This window comes from Phyllobates terribilis, unplaced genomic scaffold (genome assembly GCF_046119375.1).
Source record: "Phyllobates terribilis strain yellow unplaced genomic scaffold, ASM4611937v1 Scaffold_11__3_contigs__length_659146591, whole genome shotgun sequence".
NCBI classification, from domain to species: Eukaryota; Metazoa; Chordata; class Amphibia; order Anura; family Dendrobatidae; genus Phyllobates; species Phyllobates terribilis.
The window spans coordinates 604,926,478-604,941,741 of NW_027362771.1; the positions used below are offsets into that span (position 1 = coordinate 604,926,478).

At 38.6% G+C, this 15,264-nt stretch overlaps 11 non-coding genes across 11 annotated transcripts; all 11 read right to left on the bottom strand.

Annotated features, from left to right (window-relative positions):
• Nucleotides 1-227: 227 nt before the first annotated feature.
• Nucleotides 228-299, bottom strand: TRNAD-GUC (transfer RNA aspartic acid (anticodon GUC)). Its single transcript has one exon. It is a non-coding gene; the product is annotated as a tRNA-Asp (tRNA).
• A 1,366-nt stretch (nt 300-1,665) lies between these two features.
• Nucleotides 1,666-1,737, bottom strand: TRNAD-GUC (transfer RNA aspartic acid (anticodon GUC)). Its single transcript has one exon. It is a non-coding gene; the product is annotated as a tRNA-Asp (tRNA).
• A 1,373-nt stretch (nt 1,738-3,110) lies between these two features.
• Nucleotides 3,111-3,182, bottom strand: TRNAD-GUC (transfer RNA aspartic acid (anticodon GUC)). The gene has a single exon. It is a non-coding gene; the product is annotated as a tRNA-Asp (tRNA).
• A 1,372-nt stretch (nt 3,183-4,554) lies between these two features.
• Nucleotides 4,555-4,626, bottom strand: TRNAD-GUC (transfer RNA aspartic acid (anticodon GUC)). Its single transcript has one exon. It is a non-coding gene; the product is annotated as a tRNA-Asp (tRNA).
• A 1,372-nt stretch (nt 4,627-5,998) lies between these two features.
• TRNAD-GUC (transfer RNA aspartic acid (anticodon GUC)) lies at nt 5,999-6,070 on the bottom strand. Its single transcript has one exon. It is a non-coding gene; the product is annotated as a tRNA-Asp (tRNA).
• A 1,366-nt stretch (nt 6,071-7,436) lies between these two features.
• On the bottom strand, nt 7,437-7,508 carry TRNAD-GUC (transfer RNA aspartic acid (anticodon GUC)). The gene has a single exon. It is a non-coding gene; the product is annotated as a tRNA-Asp (tRNA).
• A 1,373-nt stretch (nt 7,509-8,881) lies between these two features.
• Nucleotides 8,882-8,953, bottom strand: TRNAD-GUC (transfer RNA aspartic acid (anticodon GUC)). Its single transcript has one exon. It is a non-coding gene; the product is annotated as a tRNA-Asp (tRNA).
• Nucleotides 8,954-10,325: 1,372 nt separating this feature from the next.
• TRNAD-GUC (transfer RNA aspartic acid (anticodon GUC)) lies at nt 10,326-10,397 on the bottom strand. The gene has a single exon. It is a non-coding gene; the product is annotated as a tRNA-Asp (tRNA).
• Nucleotides 10,398-11,769: 1,372 nt separating this feature from the next.
• Nucleotides 11,770-11,841, bottom strand: TRNAD-GUC (transfer RNA aspartic acid (anticodon GUC)). The gene has a single exon. It is a non-coding gene; the product is annotated as a tRNA-Asp (tRNA).
• A 1,366-nt stretch (nt 11,842-13,207) lies between these two features.
• Nucleotides 13,208-13,279, bottom strand: TRNAD-GUC (transfer RNA aspartic acid (anticodon GUC)). Its single transcript has one exon. It is a non-coding gene; the product is annotated as a tRNA-Asp (tRNA).
• A 1,366-nt stretch (nt 13,280-14,645) lies between these two features.
• Nucleotides 14,646-14,717, bottom strand: TRNAD-GUC (transfer RNA aspartic acid (anticodon GUC)). Its single transcript has one exon. It is a non-coding gene; the product is annotated as a tRNA-Asp (tRNA).
• Nucleotides 14,718-15,264: the final 547 nt, after the last annotated feature.

The window sequence follows — 15,264 nt, forward strand, 5'->3', positions numbered from 1 at the left end:
TACTAATTGTAACGAAATATCCACAATAAAACACTTGAACGTTAAGATTTTGTGGTTTCGTTGAAGTTGTAAAGATTTTTTTTGCCGGCACTGTAGATGCCTCTGTAATGAGTGACAATCAAACAATAAAATATAAACAGCTTGTGAATAAAAATATATTGTTGGAAGAATTAAGTTTTCGTTCCAGAGTTCCAGAGTCCAGAGTCCAGAGTAAGAATATAATAAATCTCCCCGTCAGGGAATCGAACCCTGGTCTCCCGCGTGACAGGCGGGGATACTTGCCACTATACTAACGAGGATTGGTTGCGTCTTGTCCTCTGACACCACATGACTAGAAAGTAAACATGAGGTATGTGAGTGATGATGTGAACCACTGTGGGCTCTGCTCATTTTCCATTTTTGCGCTTTCATTTGTGCAAAAAGCCATAACTTTCTTTATTTTTCTGTAGATGTAGCCGCATGAGGGCTTGCTTTCTACAAGACAAGTTGTAGCTTTGAATTACACTAGCCATTTTACCATATCATGTACTATCATGTACATATATATATATGTCATTGTGATATATACAAAACCAACCACTAAAGCACTCCAGATAAATCAAAAAACCTTAGCGGAAACCCTTCAGTGCCGTCTTGTCATCCGACCCGTTCGCTCATTCCACTTGAAAAGAAGTATGAAATTAGTTATGTTCCATATGTCCCAAGAGATTGACCTTTTCTCTTTCCTCCTCAGAAACCTCACATCAGACCTGTCGCTGTCTGTAAGGCAATTTGCTGGTGAGGAAACCCTCCCACAGCTTAGTTAGTAAATGGAAGACCCAACTCACTGGACTTGGTTAAGGCGTTGGACTCGAAATCCAATGGGGTTTTCCCGCACAGGTTCAAATCCTGTTCACAGCGATGTATTTTATACAGAGAGAGTCAAGTTCTTTCAGAAAAAATTCACAAAAACATTGAGAAATATCCAAAACCAGTCTCTAAAACACTTTATTGCCATCCAAAACATGTTGCAACTAAGAAACTGCTGAATAAGAAGAAACCTACTTCAGACATAGACCTACTTGTGAAGGTGACCTTTAAGGAGCCATTCCCAGCCCGTACAGGGATCAAACCCCCAATTTTGGTTTTATTAACACCACGATTTGACCAACTGAGCTAACCGGCCATGTTTGTAGGATTAACCAATACAGGAAGGACTGGAAACATGCGCAAATGCAACCATTCTGTTTTTGTGGGATGAATTTTTCCCACATGTGGTGATTCTTGGTGGTACAGTGGCGGCAAAAAAAATCTTTACATTTGTGCAGTAAAAAAAAACTTTACGTGTAAAATCCGCATCATGATTTCACTTCTTAAAAGTGCACACAATGAAGGAGATAATCAAAAACTATATAATAGCAAAGCTGGCTTAGTAAAATGTAAATATCAATACTAATTAATTAAAATACTAATTGTAACGAAATATCCACAATAAAACACTTGAACGTTAAGATTTTGTGGTTTCGTTGAAGTTGTAAAGATTTTTTTTGCCGGCACTGTAGATGCCTCTGTAATGAGTGACAATCAAACAATAAAATATAAACAGCTTGTGAATAAAAATATATTGTTGGAAGAATTAAGTTTTCGTTCCAGAGTTCCAGAGTCCAGAGTAAGAATATAATAAATCTCCCCGTCAGGGAATCGAACCCTGGTCTCCCGCGTGACAGGCGGGGATACTTGCCACTATACTAACGAGGATTGGTTGCGTCTTGTCCTCTGACACCACATGACTAGAAAGTAAACATGAGGTATGTGAGTGATGATGTGAACCACTGTGGGCTCTGCTCATTTTCCATTTTTGCGCTTTCATTTGTGCAAAAAGCCATAACTTTCTTTATTTTTCTGTAGATGTAGCCGCATGAGGGCTTGCTTTCTACAAGACAAGTTGTAGCTTTGAATTACACTAGCCATTTTACCATATCATGTACTATCATGTACATATATATATATGTCATTGTGATATATACAAAAGCAACCACTAAAGCACTCCAGATAAATCAAAAAACCTTAGCGGAAACCCTTCAGTGCCGTCTTGTCATCCGACCCGTTCGCTCATTCCACTTGAAAAGAAGTATGAAATTAGTTATGTTCCATATGTCCCAAGAGATTGACCTTTTCTCTTTCCTCCTCAGAAACCTCACATCAGACCTGTCGCTGTCTGTAAGGCAATTTGCTGGTGAGGAAACCCTCCCACAGCTTAGTTAGTAAATGGAAGACCCAACTCACTGGACTTGGTTAAGGCGTTGGACTCGAAATCCAATGGGGTTTTCCCGCACAGGTTCAAATCCTGTTCACAGCGATGTATTTTATACAGAGAGAGTCAAGTTCTTTCAGAAAAAATTCACAAAAACATTGAGAAATATCCAAAACCAGTCTCTAAAACACTTTATTGCCATCCAAAACATGTTGCAACTAAGAAACTGCTGAATAAGAAGAAACCTACTTCAGACATAGACCTACTTGTGAAGGTGACCTTTAAGGAGCCATTCCCAGCCCGTACAGGGATCAAACCCCCAATTTTGGTTTTATTAACACCACGATTTGACCAACTGAGCTAACCGGCCATGTTTGTAGGATTAACCAATACAGGAAGGACTGGAAACATGCGCAAATGCAACCATTCTGTTTTTGTGGGATGAATTTTTCCCACATGTGGTGATTCTTGGTGGTACAGTGGCGGCAAAAAAAATCTTTACATTTGTGCAGTAAAAAAAAACTTTACGTGTAATATCCGCATCATGATTTCACTTCTTAAAAGTTCACACAATGAAGGAGATAATCAAAAACTATATAATAGCAAAGCTGGCTTAGTAAAATGTAAATATCAATACTAATTAATTAAAATACTAATTGTAACGAAATATCCACAATAAAACACTTGAACGTTAAGATTTTGTGGTTTCGTTGAAGTTGTAAAGATTTTTTTTGCCGGCACTGTAGATGCCTCTGTAATGAGTGACAATCAAACAATAAAATATAAACAGCTTGTGAATAAAAATATATTGTTGGAAGAATTAAGTTTTCGTTCCAGAGTTCCAGAGTCCAGAGTCCAGAGTAAGAATATAATAAATCTCCCCGTCAGGGAATCGAACCCTGGTCTCCCGCGTGACAGGCAGGGATACTTGCCACTATACTAACGAGGATTGGTTGCGTCTTGTCCTCTGACACCACATGACTAGAAAGTAAACATGAGGTATGTGAGTGATGATGTGAACCACTGTGGGCTCTGCTCATTTTCCATTTTTGCGCTTTCATTTGTGCAAAAAGCCATAACTTTCTTTATTTTTCTGTAGATGTAGCCGCATGAGGGCTTGCTTTCTACAAGACAAGTTGTAGCTTTGAATTACACTAGCCATTTTACCATATCATGTACTATCATGTACATATATATATATGTCATTGTGATATATACAAAACCAACCACTAAAGCACTCCAGATAAATCAAAAAACCTTAGCGGAAACCCTTCAGTGCCGTCTTGTCATCCGACCCGTTCGCTCATTCCACTTGAAAAGAAGTATGAAATTAGTTATGTTCCATATGTCCCAAGAGATTGACCTTTTCTCTTTCCTCCTCAGAAACCTCACATCAGACCTGTCGCTGTCTGTAAGGCAATTTGCTGGTGAGGAAACCCTCCCACAGCTTAGTTAGTAAATGGAAGACCCAACTCACTGGACTTGGTTAAGGCGTTGGACTCGAAATCCAATGGGGTTTTCCCGCACAGGTTCAAATCCTGTTCACAGCGATGTATTTTATACAGAGAGAGTCAAGTTCTTTCAGAAAAAATTCACAAAAACATTGAGAAATATCCAAAACCAGTCTCTAAAACACTTTATTGCCATCCAAAACATGTTGCAACTAAGAAACTGCTGAATAAGAAGAAACCTACTTCAGACATAGACCTACTTGTGAAGGTGACCTTTAAGGAGCCATTCCCAGCCCGTACAGGGATCAAACCCCCAATTTTGGTTTTATTAACACCACGATTTGACCAACTGAGCTAACCGGCCATGTTTGTAGGATTAACCAATACAGGAAGGACTGGAAACATGCGCAAATGCAACCATTCTGTTTTTGTGGGATGAATTTTTCCCACATGTGGTGATTCTTGGTGGTACAGTGGCGGCAAAAAAAATCTTTACATTTGTGCAGTAAAAAAAACTTTACGTGTAATATCCGCATCATGATTTCACTTCTTAAAAGTTCACACAATGAAGGAGATAATCAAAAACTATATAATAGCAAAGCTGGCTTAGTAAAATGTAAATATCAATACTAATTAATTAAAATACTAATTGTAACGAAATATCCACAATAAAACACTTGAACGTTAAGATTTTGTGGTTTCGTTGAAGTTGTAAAGATTTTTTTTGCCGGCACTGTAGATGCCTCTGTAATGAGTGACAATCAAACAATAAAATATAAACAGCTTGTGAATAAAAATATATTGTTGGAAGAATTAAGTTTTCGTTCCAGAGTTCCAGAGTCCAGAGTCCAGAGTAAGAATATAATAAATCTCCCCGTCAGGGAATCGAACCCTGGTCTCCCGCGTGACAGGCAGGGATACTTGCCACTATACTAACGAGGATTGGTTGCGTCTTGTCCTCTGACACCACATGACTAGAAAGTAAACATGAGGTATGTGAGTGATGATGTGAACCACTGTGGGCTCTGCTCATTTTCCATTTTTGCGCTTTCATTTGTGCAAAAAGCCATAACTTTCTTTATTTTTCTGTAGATGTAGCCGCATGAGGGCTTGCTTTCTACAAGACAAGTTGTAGCTTTGAATTACACTAGCCATTTTACCATATCATGTACTATCATGTACATATATATATATGTCATTGTGATATATACAAAACCAACCACTAAAGCACTCCAGATAAATCAAAAAACCTTAGCGGAAACCCTTCAGTGCCGTCTTGTCATCCGACCCGTTCGCTCATTCCACTTGAAAAGAAGTATGAAATTAGTTATGTTCCATATGTCCCAAGAGATTGACCTTTTCTCTTTCCTCCTCAGAAACCTCACATCAGACCTGTCGCTGTCTGTAAGGCAATTTGCTGGTGAGGAAACCCTCCCACAGCTTAGTTAGTAAATGGAAGACCCAACTCACTGGACTTGGTTAAGGCGTTGGACTCGAAATCCAATGGGGTTTTCCCGCACAGGTTCAAATCCTGTTCACAGCGATGTATTTTATACAGAGAGAGTCAAGTTCTTTCAGAAAAAATTCACAAAAACATTGAGAAATATCCAAAACCAGTCTCTAAAACACTTTATTGCCATCCAAAACATGTTGCAACTAAGAAACTGCTGAATAAGAAGAAACCTACTTCAGACATAGACCTACTTGTGAAGGTGACCTTTAAGGAGCCATTCCCAGCCCGTACAGGGATCAAACCCCCAATTTTGGTTTTATTAACACCACGATTTGACCAACTGAGCTAACCGGCCATGTTTGTAGGATTAACCAATACAGGAAGGACTGGAAACATGCGCAAATGCAACCATTCTGTTTTTGTGGGATGAATTTTTCCCACATGTGGTGATTCTTGGTGGTACAGTGGCGGCAAAAAAAATCTTTACATTTGTGCAGTAAAAAAAACTTTACGTGTAATATCCGCATCATGATTTCACTTCTTAAAAGTTCACACAATGAAGGAGATAATCAAAAACTATATAATAGCAAAGCTGGCTTAGTAAAATGTAAATATCAATACTAATTAATTAAAATACTAATTGTAACGAAATATCCACAATAAAACACTTGAACGTTAAGATTTTGTGGTTTCGTTGAAGTTGTAAAGATTTTTTTTGCCGGCACTGTAGATGCCTCTGTAATGAGTGACAATCAAACAATAAAATATAAACAGCTTGTGAATAAAAATATATTGTTGGAAGAATTAAGTTTTCGTTCCAGAGTTCCAGAGTCCAGAGTCCAGAGTAAGAATATAATAAATCTCCCCGTCAGGGAATCGAACCCTGGTCTCCCGCGTGACAGGCGGGGATACTTGCCACTATACTAACGAGGATTGGTTGCGTCTTGTCCTCTGACACCACATGACTAGAAAGTAAACATGAGGTATGTGAGTGATGATGTGAACCACTGTGGGCTCTGCTCATTTTCCATTTTTGCGCTTTCATTTGTGCAAAAAGCCATAACTTTCTTTATTTTTCTGTAGATGTAGCCGCATGAGGGCTTGCTTTCTACAAGACAAGTTGTAGCTTTGAATTACACTAGCCATTTTACCATATCATGTACTATCATGTACATATATATATATGTCATTGTGATATATACAAAACCAACCACTAAAGCACTCCAGATAAATCAAAAAACCTTAGCGGAAACCCTTCAGTGCCGTCTTGTCATCCGACCCGTTCGCTCATTCCACTTGAAAAGAAGTATGAAATTAGTTATGTTCCATATGTCCCAAGAGATTGACCTTTTCTCTTTCCTCCTCAGAAACCTCACATCAGACCTGTCGCTGTCTGTAAGGCAATTTGCTGGTGAGGAAACCCTCCCACAGCTTAGTTAGTAAATGGAAGACCCAACTCACTGGACTTGGTTAAGGCGTTGGACTCGAAATCCAATGGGGTTTTCCCGCACAGGTTCAAATCCTGTTCACAGCGATGTATTTTATACAGAGAGAGTCAAGTTCTTTCAGAAAAAATTCACAAAAACATTGAGAAATATCCAAAACCAGTCTCTAAAACACTTTATTGCCATCCAAAACATGTTGCAACTAAGAAACTGCTGAATAAGAAGAAACCTACTTCAGACATAGACCTACTTGTGAAGGTGACCTTTAAGGAGCCATTCCCAGCCCGTACAGGGATCAAACCCCCAATTTTGGTTTTATTAACACCACGATTTGACCAACTGAGCTAACCGGCCATGTTTGTAGGATTAACCAATACAGGAAGGACTGGAAACATGCGCAAATGCAACCATTCTGTTTTTGTGGGATGAATTTTTCCCACATGTGGTGATTCTTGGTGGTACAGTGGCGGCAAAAAAAATCTTTACATTTGTGCAGTAAAAAAAAACTTTACGTGTAAAATCCGCATCATGATTTCACTTCTTAAAAGTGCACACAATGAAGGAGATAATCAAAAACTATATAATAGCAAAGCTGGCTTAGTAAAATGTAAATATCAATACTAATTAATTAAAATACTAATTGTAACGAAATATCCACAATAAAACACTTGAACGTTAAGATTTTGTGGTTTCGTTGAAGTTGTAAAGATTTTTTTTGCCGGCACTGTAGATGCCTCTGTAATGAGTGACAATCAAACAATAAAATATAAACAGCTTGTGAATAAAAATATATTGTTGGAAGAATTAAGTTTTCGTTCCAGAGTTCCAGAGTCCAGAGTAAGAATATAATAAATCTCCCCGTCAGGGAATCGAACCCTGGTCTCCCGCGTGACAGGCGGGGATACTTGCCACTATACTAACGAGGATTGGTTGCGTCTTGTCCTCTGACACCACATGACTAGAAAGTAAACATGAGGTATGTGAGTGATGATGTGAACCACTGTGGGCTCTGCTCATTTTCCATTTTTGCGCTTTCATTTGTGCAAAAAGCCATAACTTTCTTTATTTTTCTGTAGATGTAGCCGCATGAGGGCTTGCTTTCTACAAGACAAGTTGTAGCTTTGAATTACACTAGCCATTTTACCATATCATGTACTATCATGTACATATATATATATGTCATTGTGATATATACAAAAGCAACCACTAAAGCACTCCAGATAAATCAAAAAACCTTAGCGGAAACCCTTCAGTGCCGTCTTGTCATCCGACCCGTTCGCTCATTCCACTTGAAAAGAAGTATGAAATTAGTTATGTTCCATATGTCCCAAGAGATTGACCTTTTCTCTTTCCTCCTCAGAAACCTCACATCAGACCTGTCGCTGTCTGTAAGGCAATTTGCTGGTGAGGAAACCCTCCCACAGCTTAGTTAGTAAATGGAAGACCCAACTCACTGGACTTGGTTAAGGCGTTGGACTCGAAATCCAATGGGGTTTTCCCGCACAGGTTCAAATCCTGTTCACAGCGATGTATTTTATACAGAGAGAGTCAAGTTCTTTCAGAAAAAATTCACAAAAACATTGAGAAATATCCAAAACCAGTCTCTAAAACACTTTATTGCCATCCAAAACATGTTGCAACTAAGAAACTGCTGAATAAGAAGAAACCTACTTCAGACATAGACCTACTTGTGAAGGTGACCTTTAAGGAGCCATTCCCAGCCCGTACAGGGATCAAACCCCCAATTTTGGTTTTATTAACACCACGATTTGACCAACTGAGCTAACCGGCCATGTTTGTAGGATTAACCAATACAGGAAGGACTGGAAACATGCGCAAATGCAACCATTCTGTTTTTGTGGGATGAATTTTTCCCACATGTGGTGATTCTTGGTGGTACAGTGGCGGCAAAAAAAATCTTTACATTTGTGCAGTAAAAAAAAACTTTACGTGTAATATCCGCATCATGATTTCACTTCTTAAAAGTTCACACAATGAAGGAGATAATCAAAAACTATATAATAGCAAAGCTGGCTTAGTAAAATGTAAATATCAATACTAATTAATTAAAATACTAATTGTAACGAAATATCCACAATAAAACACTTGAACGTTAAGATTTTGTGGTTTCGTTGAAGTTGTAAAGATTTTTTTTGCCGGCACTGTAGATGCCTCTGTAATGAGTGACAATCAAACAATAAAATATAAACAGCTTGTGAATAAAAATATATTGTTGGAAGAATTAAGTTTTCGTTCCAGAGTTCCAGAGTCCAGAGTCCAGAGTAAGAATATAATAAATCTCCCCGTCAGGGAATCGAACCCTGGTCTCCCGCGTGACAGGCAGGGATACTTGCCACTATACTAACGAGGATTGGTTGCGTCTTGTCCTCTGACACCACATGACTAGAAAGTAAACATGAGGTATGTGAGTGATGATGTGAACCACTGTGGGCTCTGCTCATTTTCCATTTTTGCGCTTTCATTTGTGCAAAAAGCCATAACTTTCTTTATTTTTCTGTAGATGTAGCCGCATGAGGGCTTGCTTTCTACAAGACAAGTTGTAGCTTTGAATTACACTAGCCATTTTACCATATCATGTACTATCATGTACATATATATATATGTCATTGTGATATATACAAAACCAACCACTAAAGCACTCCAGATAAATCAAAAAACCTTAGCGGAAACCCTTCAGTGCCGTCTTGTCATCCGACCCGTTCGCTCATTCCACTTGAAAAGAAGTATGAAATTAGTTATGTTCCATATGTCCCAAGAGATTGACCTTTTCTCTTTCCTCCTCAGAAACCTCACATCAGACCTGTCGCTGTCTGTAAGGCAATTTGCTGGTGAGGAAACCCTCCCACAGCTTAGTTAGTAAATGGAAGACCCAACTCACTGGACTTGGTTAAGGCGTTGGACTCGAAATCCAATGGGGTTTTCCCGCACAGGTTCAAATCCTGTTCACAGCGATGTATTTTATACAGAGAGAGTCAAGTTCTTTCAGAAAAAATTCACAAAAACATTGAGAAATATCCAAAACCAGTCTCTAAAACACTTTATTGCCATCCAAAACATGTTGCAACTAAGAAACTGCTGAATAAGAAGAAACCTACTTCAGACATAGACCTACTTGTGAAGGTGACCTTTAAGGAGCCATTCCCAGCCCGTACAGGGATCAAACCCCCAATTTTGGTTTTATTAACACCACGATTTGACCAACTGAGCTAACCGGCCATGTTTGTAGGATTAACCAATACAGGAAGGACTGGAAACATGCGCAAATGCAACCATTCTGTTTTTGTGGGATGAATTTTTCCCACATGTGGTGATTCTTGGTGGTACAGTGGCGGCAAAAAAAATCTTTACATTTGTGCAGTAAAAAAAACTTTACGTGTAATATCCGCATCATGATTTCACTTCTTAAAAGTTCACACAATGAAGGAGATAATCAAAAACTATATAATAGCAAAGCTGGCTTAGTAAAATGTAAATATCAATACTAATTAATTAAAATACTAATTGTAACGAAATATCCACAATAAAACACTTGAACGTTAAGATTTTGTGGTTTCGTTGAAGTTGTAAAGATTTTTTTTGCCGGCACTGTAGATGCCTCTGTAATGAGTGACAATCAAACAATAAAATATAAACAGCTTGTGAATAAAAATATATTGTTGGAAGAATTAAGTTTTCGTTCCAGAGTTCCAGAGTCCAGAGTCCAGAGTAAGAATATAATAAATCTCCCCGTCAGGGAATCGAACCCTGGTCTCCCGCGTGACAGGCAGGGATACTTGCCACTATACTAACGAGGATTGGTTGCGTCTTGTCCTCTGACACCACATGACTAGAAAGTAAACATGAGGTATGTGAGTGATGATGTGAACCACTGTGGGCTCTGCTCATTTTCCATTTTTGCGCTTTCATTTGTGCAAAAAGCCATAACTTTCTTTATTTTTCTGTAGATGTAGCCGCATGAGGGCTTGCTTTCTACAAGACAAGTTGTAGCTTTGAATTACACTAGCCATTTTACCATATCATGTACTATCATGTACATATATATATATGTCATTGTGATATATACAAAACCAACCACTAAAGCACTCCAGATAAATCAAAAAACCTTAGCGGAAACCCTTCAGTGCCGTCTTGTCATCCGACCCGTTCGCTCATTCCACTTGAAAAGAAGTATGAAATTAGTTATGTTCCATATGTCCCAAGAGATTGACCTTTTCTCTTTCCTCCTCAGAAACCTCACATCAGACCTGTCGCTGTCTGTAAGGCAATTTGCTGGTGAGGAAACCCTCCCACAGCTTAGTTAGTAAATGGAAGACCCAACTCACTGGACTTGGTTAAGGCGTTGGACTCGAAATCCAATGGGGTTTTCCCGCACAGGTTCAAATCCTGTTCACAGCGATGTATTTTATACAGAGAGAGTCAAGTTCTTTCAGAAAAAATTCACAAAAACATTGAGAAATATCCAAAACCAGTCTCTAAAACACTTTATTGCCATCCAAAACATGTTGCAACTAAGAAACTGCTGAATAAGAAGAAACCTACTTCAGACATAGACCTACTTGTGAAGGTGACCTTTAAGGAGCCATTCCCAGCCCGTACAGGGATCAAACCCCCAATTTTGGTTTTATTAACACCACGATTTGACCAACTGAGCTAACCGGCCATGTTTGTAGGATTAACCAATACAGGAAGGACTGGAAACATGCGCAAATGCAACCATTCTGTTTTTGTGGGATGAATTTTTCCCACATGTGGTGATTCTTGGTGGTACAGTGGCGGCAAAAAAAATCTTTACATTTGTGCAGTAAAAAAAACTTTACGTGTAATATCCGCATCATGATTTCACTTCTTAAAAGTTCACACAATGAAGGAGATAATCAAAAACTATATAATAGCAAAGCTGGCTTAGTAAAATGTAAATATCAATACTAATTAATTAAAATACTAATTGTAACGAAATATCCACAATAAAACACTTGAACGTTAAGATTTTGTGGTTTCGTTGAAGTTGTAAAGATTTTTTTTGCCGGCACTGTAGATGCCTCTGTAATGAGTGACAATCAAACAATAAAATATAAACAGCTTGTGAATAAAAATATATTGTTGGAAGAATTAAGTTTTCGTTCCAGAGTTCCAGAGTCCAGAGTCCAGAGTAAGAATATAATAAATCTCCCCGTCAGGGAATCGAACCCTGGTCTCCCGCGTGACAGGCGGGGATACTTGCCACTATACTAACGAGGATTGGTTGCGTCTTGTCCTCTGACACCACATGACTAGAAAGTAAACATGAGGTATGTGAGTGATGATGTGAACCACTGTGGGCTCTGCTCATTTTCCATTTTTGCGCTTTCATTTGTGCAAAAAGCCATAACTTTCTTTATTTTTCTGTAGATGTAGCCGCATGAGGGCTTGCTTTCTACAAGACAAGTTGTAGCTTTGAATTACACTAGCCATTTTACCATATCATGTACTATCATGTACATATATATATATGTCATTGTGATATATACAAAACCAACCACTAAAGCACTCCAGATAAATCAAAAAACCTTAGCGGAAACCCTTCAGTGCCGTCTTGTCATCCGACCCGTTCGCTCATTCCACTTGAAAAGAAGTATGAAATTAGTTATGTTCCATATGTCCCAAGAGATTGACCTTTTCTCTTTCCTCCTCAGAAACCTCACATCAGACCTGTCGCTGTCTGTAAGGCAATTTGCTGGTGAGGAAACCCTCCCACAGCTTAGTTAGTAAATGGAAGACCCAACTCACTGGACTTGGTTAAGGCGTTGGACTCGAAATCCAATGGGGTTTTCCCGCACAGGTTCAAATCCTGTTCACAGCGATGTATTTTATACAGAGAGAGTCAAGTTCTTTCAGAAAAAATTCACAAAAACATTGAGAAATATCCAAAACCAGTCTCTAAAACACTTTATTGCCATCCAAAACATGTTGCAACTAAGAAACTGCTGAATAAGAAGAAACCTACTTCAGACATAGACCTACTTGTGAAGGTGACCTTTAAGGAGCCATTCCCAGCCCGTACAGGGATCAAACCCCCAATTTTGGTTTTATTAACACCACGATTTGACCAACTGAGCTAACCGGCCATGTTTGTAGGATTAACCAATACAGGAAGGACTGGAAACATGCGCAAATGCAACCATTCTGTTTTTGTGGGATGAATTTTTCCCACATGTGGTGATTCTTGGTGGTACAGTGGCGGCAAAAAAAATCTTTACATTTGTGCAGTAAAAAAAAACTTTACGTGTAAAATCCGCATCATGATTTCACTTCTTAAAAGTGCACACAATGAAGGAGATAATCAAAAACTATATAATAGCAAAGCTGGCTTAGTAAAATGTAAATATCAATACTAATTAATTAAAATACTAATTGTAACGAAATATCCACAATAAAACACTTGAACGTTAAGATTTTGTGGTTTCGTTGAAGTTGTAAAGATTTTTTTTGCCGGCACTGTAGATGCCTCTGTAATGAGTGACAATCAAACAATAAAATATAAACAGCTTGTGAATAAAAATATATTGTTGGAAGAATTAAGTTTTCGTTCCAGAGTTCCAGAGTCCAGAGTAAGAATATAATAAATCTCCCCGTCAGGGAATCGAACCCTGGTCTCCCGCGTGACAGGCGGGGATACTTGCCACTATACTAACGAGGATTGGTTGCGTCTTGTCCTCTGACACCACATGACTAGAAAGTAAACATGAGGTATGTGAGTGATGATGTGAACCACTGTGGGCTCTGCTCATTTTCCATTTTTGCGCTTTCATTTGTGCAAAAAGCCATAACTTTCTTTATTTTTCTGTAGATGTAGCCGCATGAGGGCTTGCTTTCTACAAGACAAGTTGTAGCTTTGAATTACACTAGCCATTTTACCATATCATGTACTATCATGTACATATATATATATGTCATTGTGATATATACAAAACCAACCACTAAAGCACTCCAGATAAATCAAAAAACCTTAGCGGAAACCCTTCAGTGCCGTCTTGTCATCCGACCCGTTCGCTCATTCCACTTGAAAAGAAGTATGAAATTAGTTATGTTCCATATGTCCCAAGAGATTGACCTTTTCTCTTTCCTCCTCAGAAACCTCACATCAGACCTGTCGCTGTCTGTAAGGCAATTTGCTGGTGAGGAAACCCTCCCACAGCTTAGTTAGTAAATGGAAGACCCAACTCACTGGACTTGGTTAAGGCGTTGGACTCGAAATCCAATGGAGTTTTCCCGCACAGGTTCAAATCCTGTTCACAGCGATGTATTTTATACAGAGAGAGTCAAGTTCTTTCAGAAAAAATTCACAAAAACATTGAGAAATATCCAAAACCAGTCTCTAAAACACTTTATTGCCATCCAAAACATGTTGCAACTAAGAAACTGCTGAATAAGAAGAAACCTACTTCAGACATAGACCTACTTGTGAAGGTGACCTTTAAGGAGCCATTCCCAGCCCGTACAGGGATCAAACCCCCAATTTTGGTTTTATTAACACCACGATTTGACCAACTGAGCTAACCGGCCATGTTTGTAGGATTAACCAATACAGGAAGGACTGGAAACATGCGCAAATGCAACCATTCTGTTTTTGTGGGATGAATTTTTCCCACATGTGGTGATTCTTGGTGGTACAGTGGCGGCAAAAAAAATCTTTACATTTGTGCAGTAAAAAAAAACTTTACGTGTAATATCCGCATCATGATTTCACTTCTTAAAAGTTCACACAATGAAGGAGATAATCAAAAACTATATAATAGCAAAGCTGGCTTAGTAAAATGTAAATATCAATACTAATTAATTGAAATACTAATTGTAACGAAATATCCACAATAAAACACTTGAACGTTAAGATTTTGTGGTTTCGTTGAAGTTGTAAAGATTTTTTTTGCCGGCACTGTAGATGCCTCTGTAATGAGTGACAATCAAACAATAAAATATAAACAGCTTGTGAATAAAAATATATTGTTGGAAGAATTAAGTTTTCGTTCCAGAGTTCCAGAGTCCAGAGTAAGAATATAATAAATCTCCCCGTCAGGGAATCGAACCCTGGTCTCCCGCGTGACAGGCGGGGATACTTGCCACTATACTAACGAGGATTGGTTGCATCTTGTCCTCTGACACCACATGACTAGAAAGTAAACATGAGGTATGTGAGTGATGATGTGAACCACTGTGGGCTCTGCTCATTTTCCATTTTTGCGCTTTCATTTGTGCAAAAAGCCATAACATTCTTTATTTTTCTGTAGATGTAGCCGCATGAGGGCTTGCTTTCTACAAGACAAGTTGTAGCTTTGAATTACACTAGCCATTTTACCATATCATGTACTATCATGTACATATATATATATGTCATTGTGATATATACAAAACCAACCACTAAAGCACTCCAGATAAATCAAAAAACCTTAGCGGAAACCCTTCAGTGCCGTCTTGTCATCCGACCCGTTCGCTCATTCCACTTGAAAAGAAGTATGAAATTAGTTATGTTCCATATGTCCCAAGAGATTGACCTTTTCTCTTTCCTCCTCAGAAACCTCACATCAGACCTGTCGCTGTCTGTAAGGCAATTTGCTGGTGAGGAAACCCTCCCACAGCTTAGTTAGTAAATGGAAGACCCAACTCACTGGACTTGGTTAAGGCGTT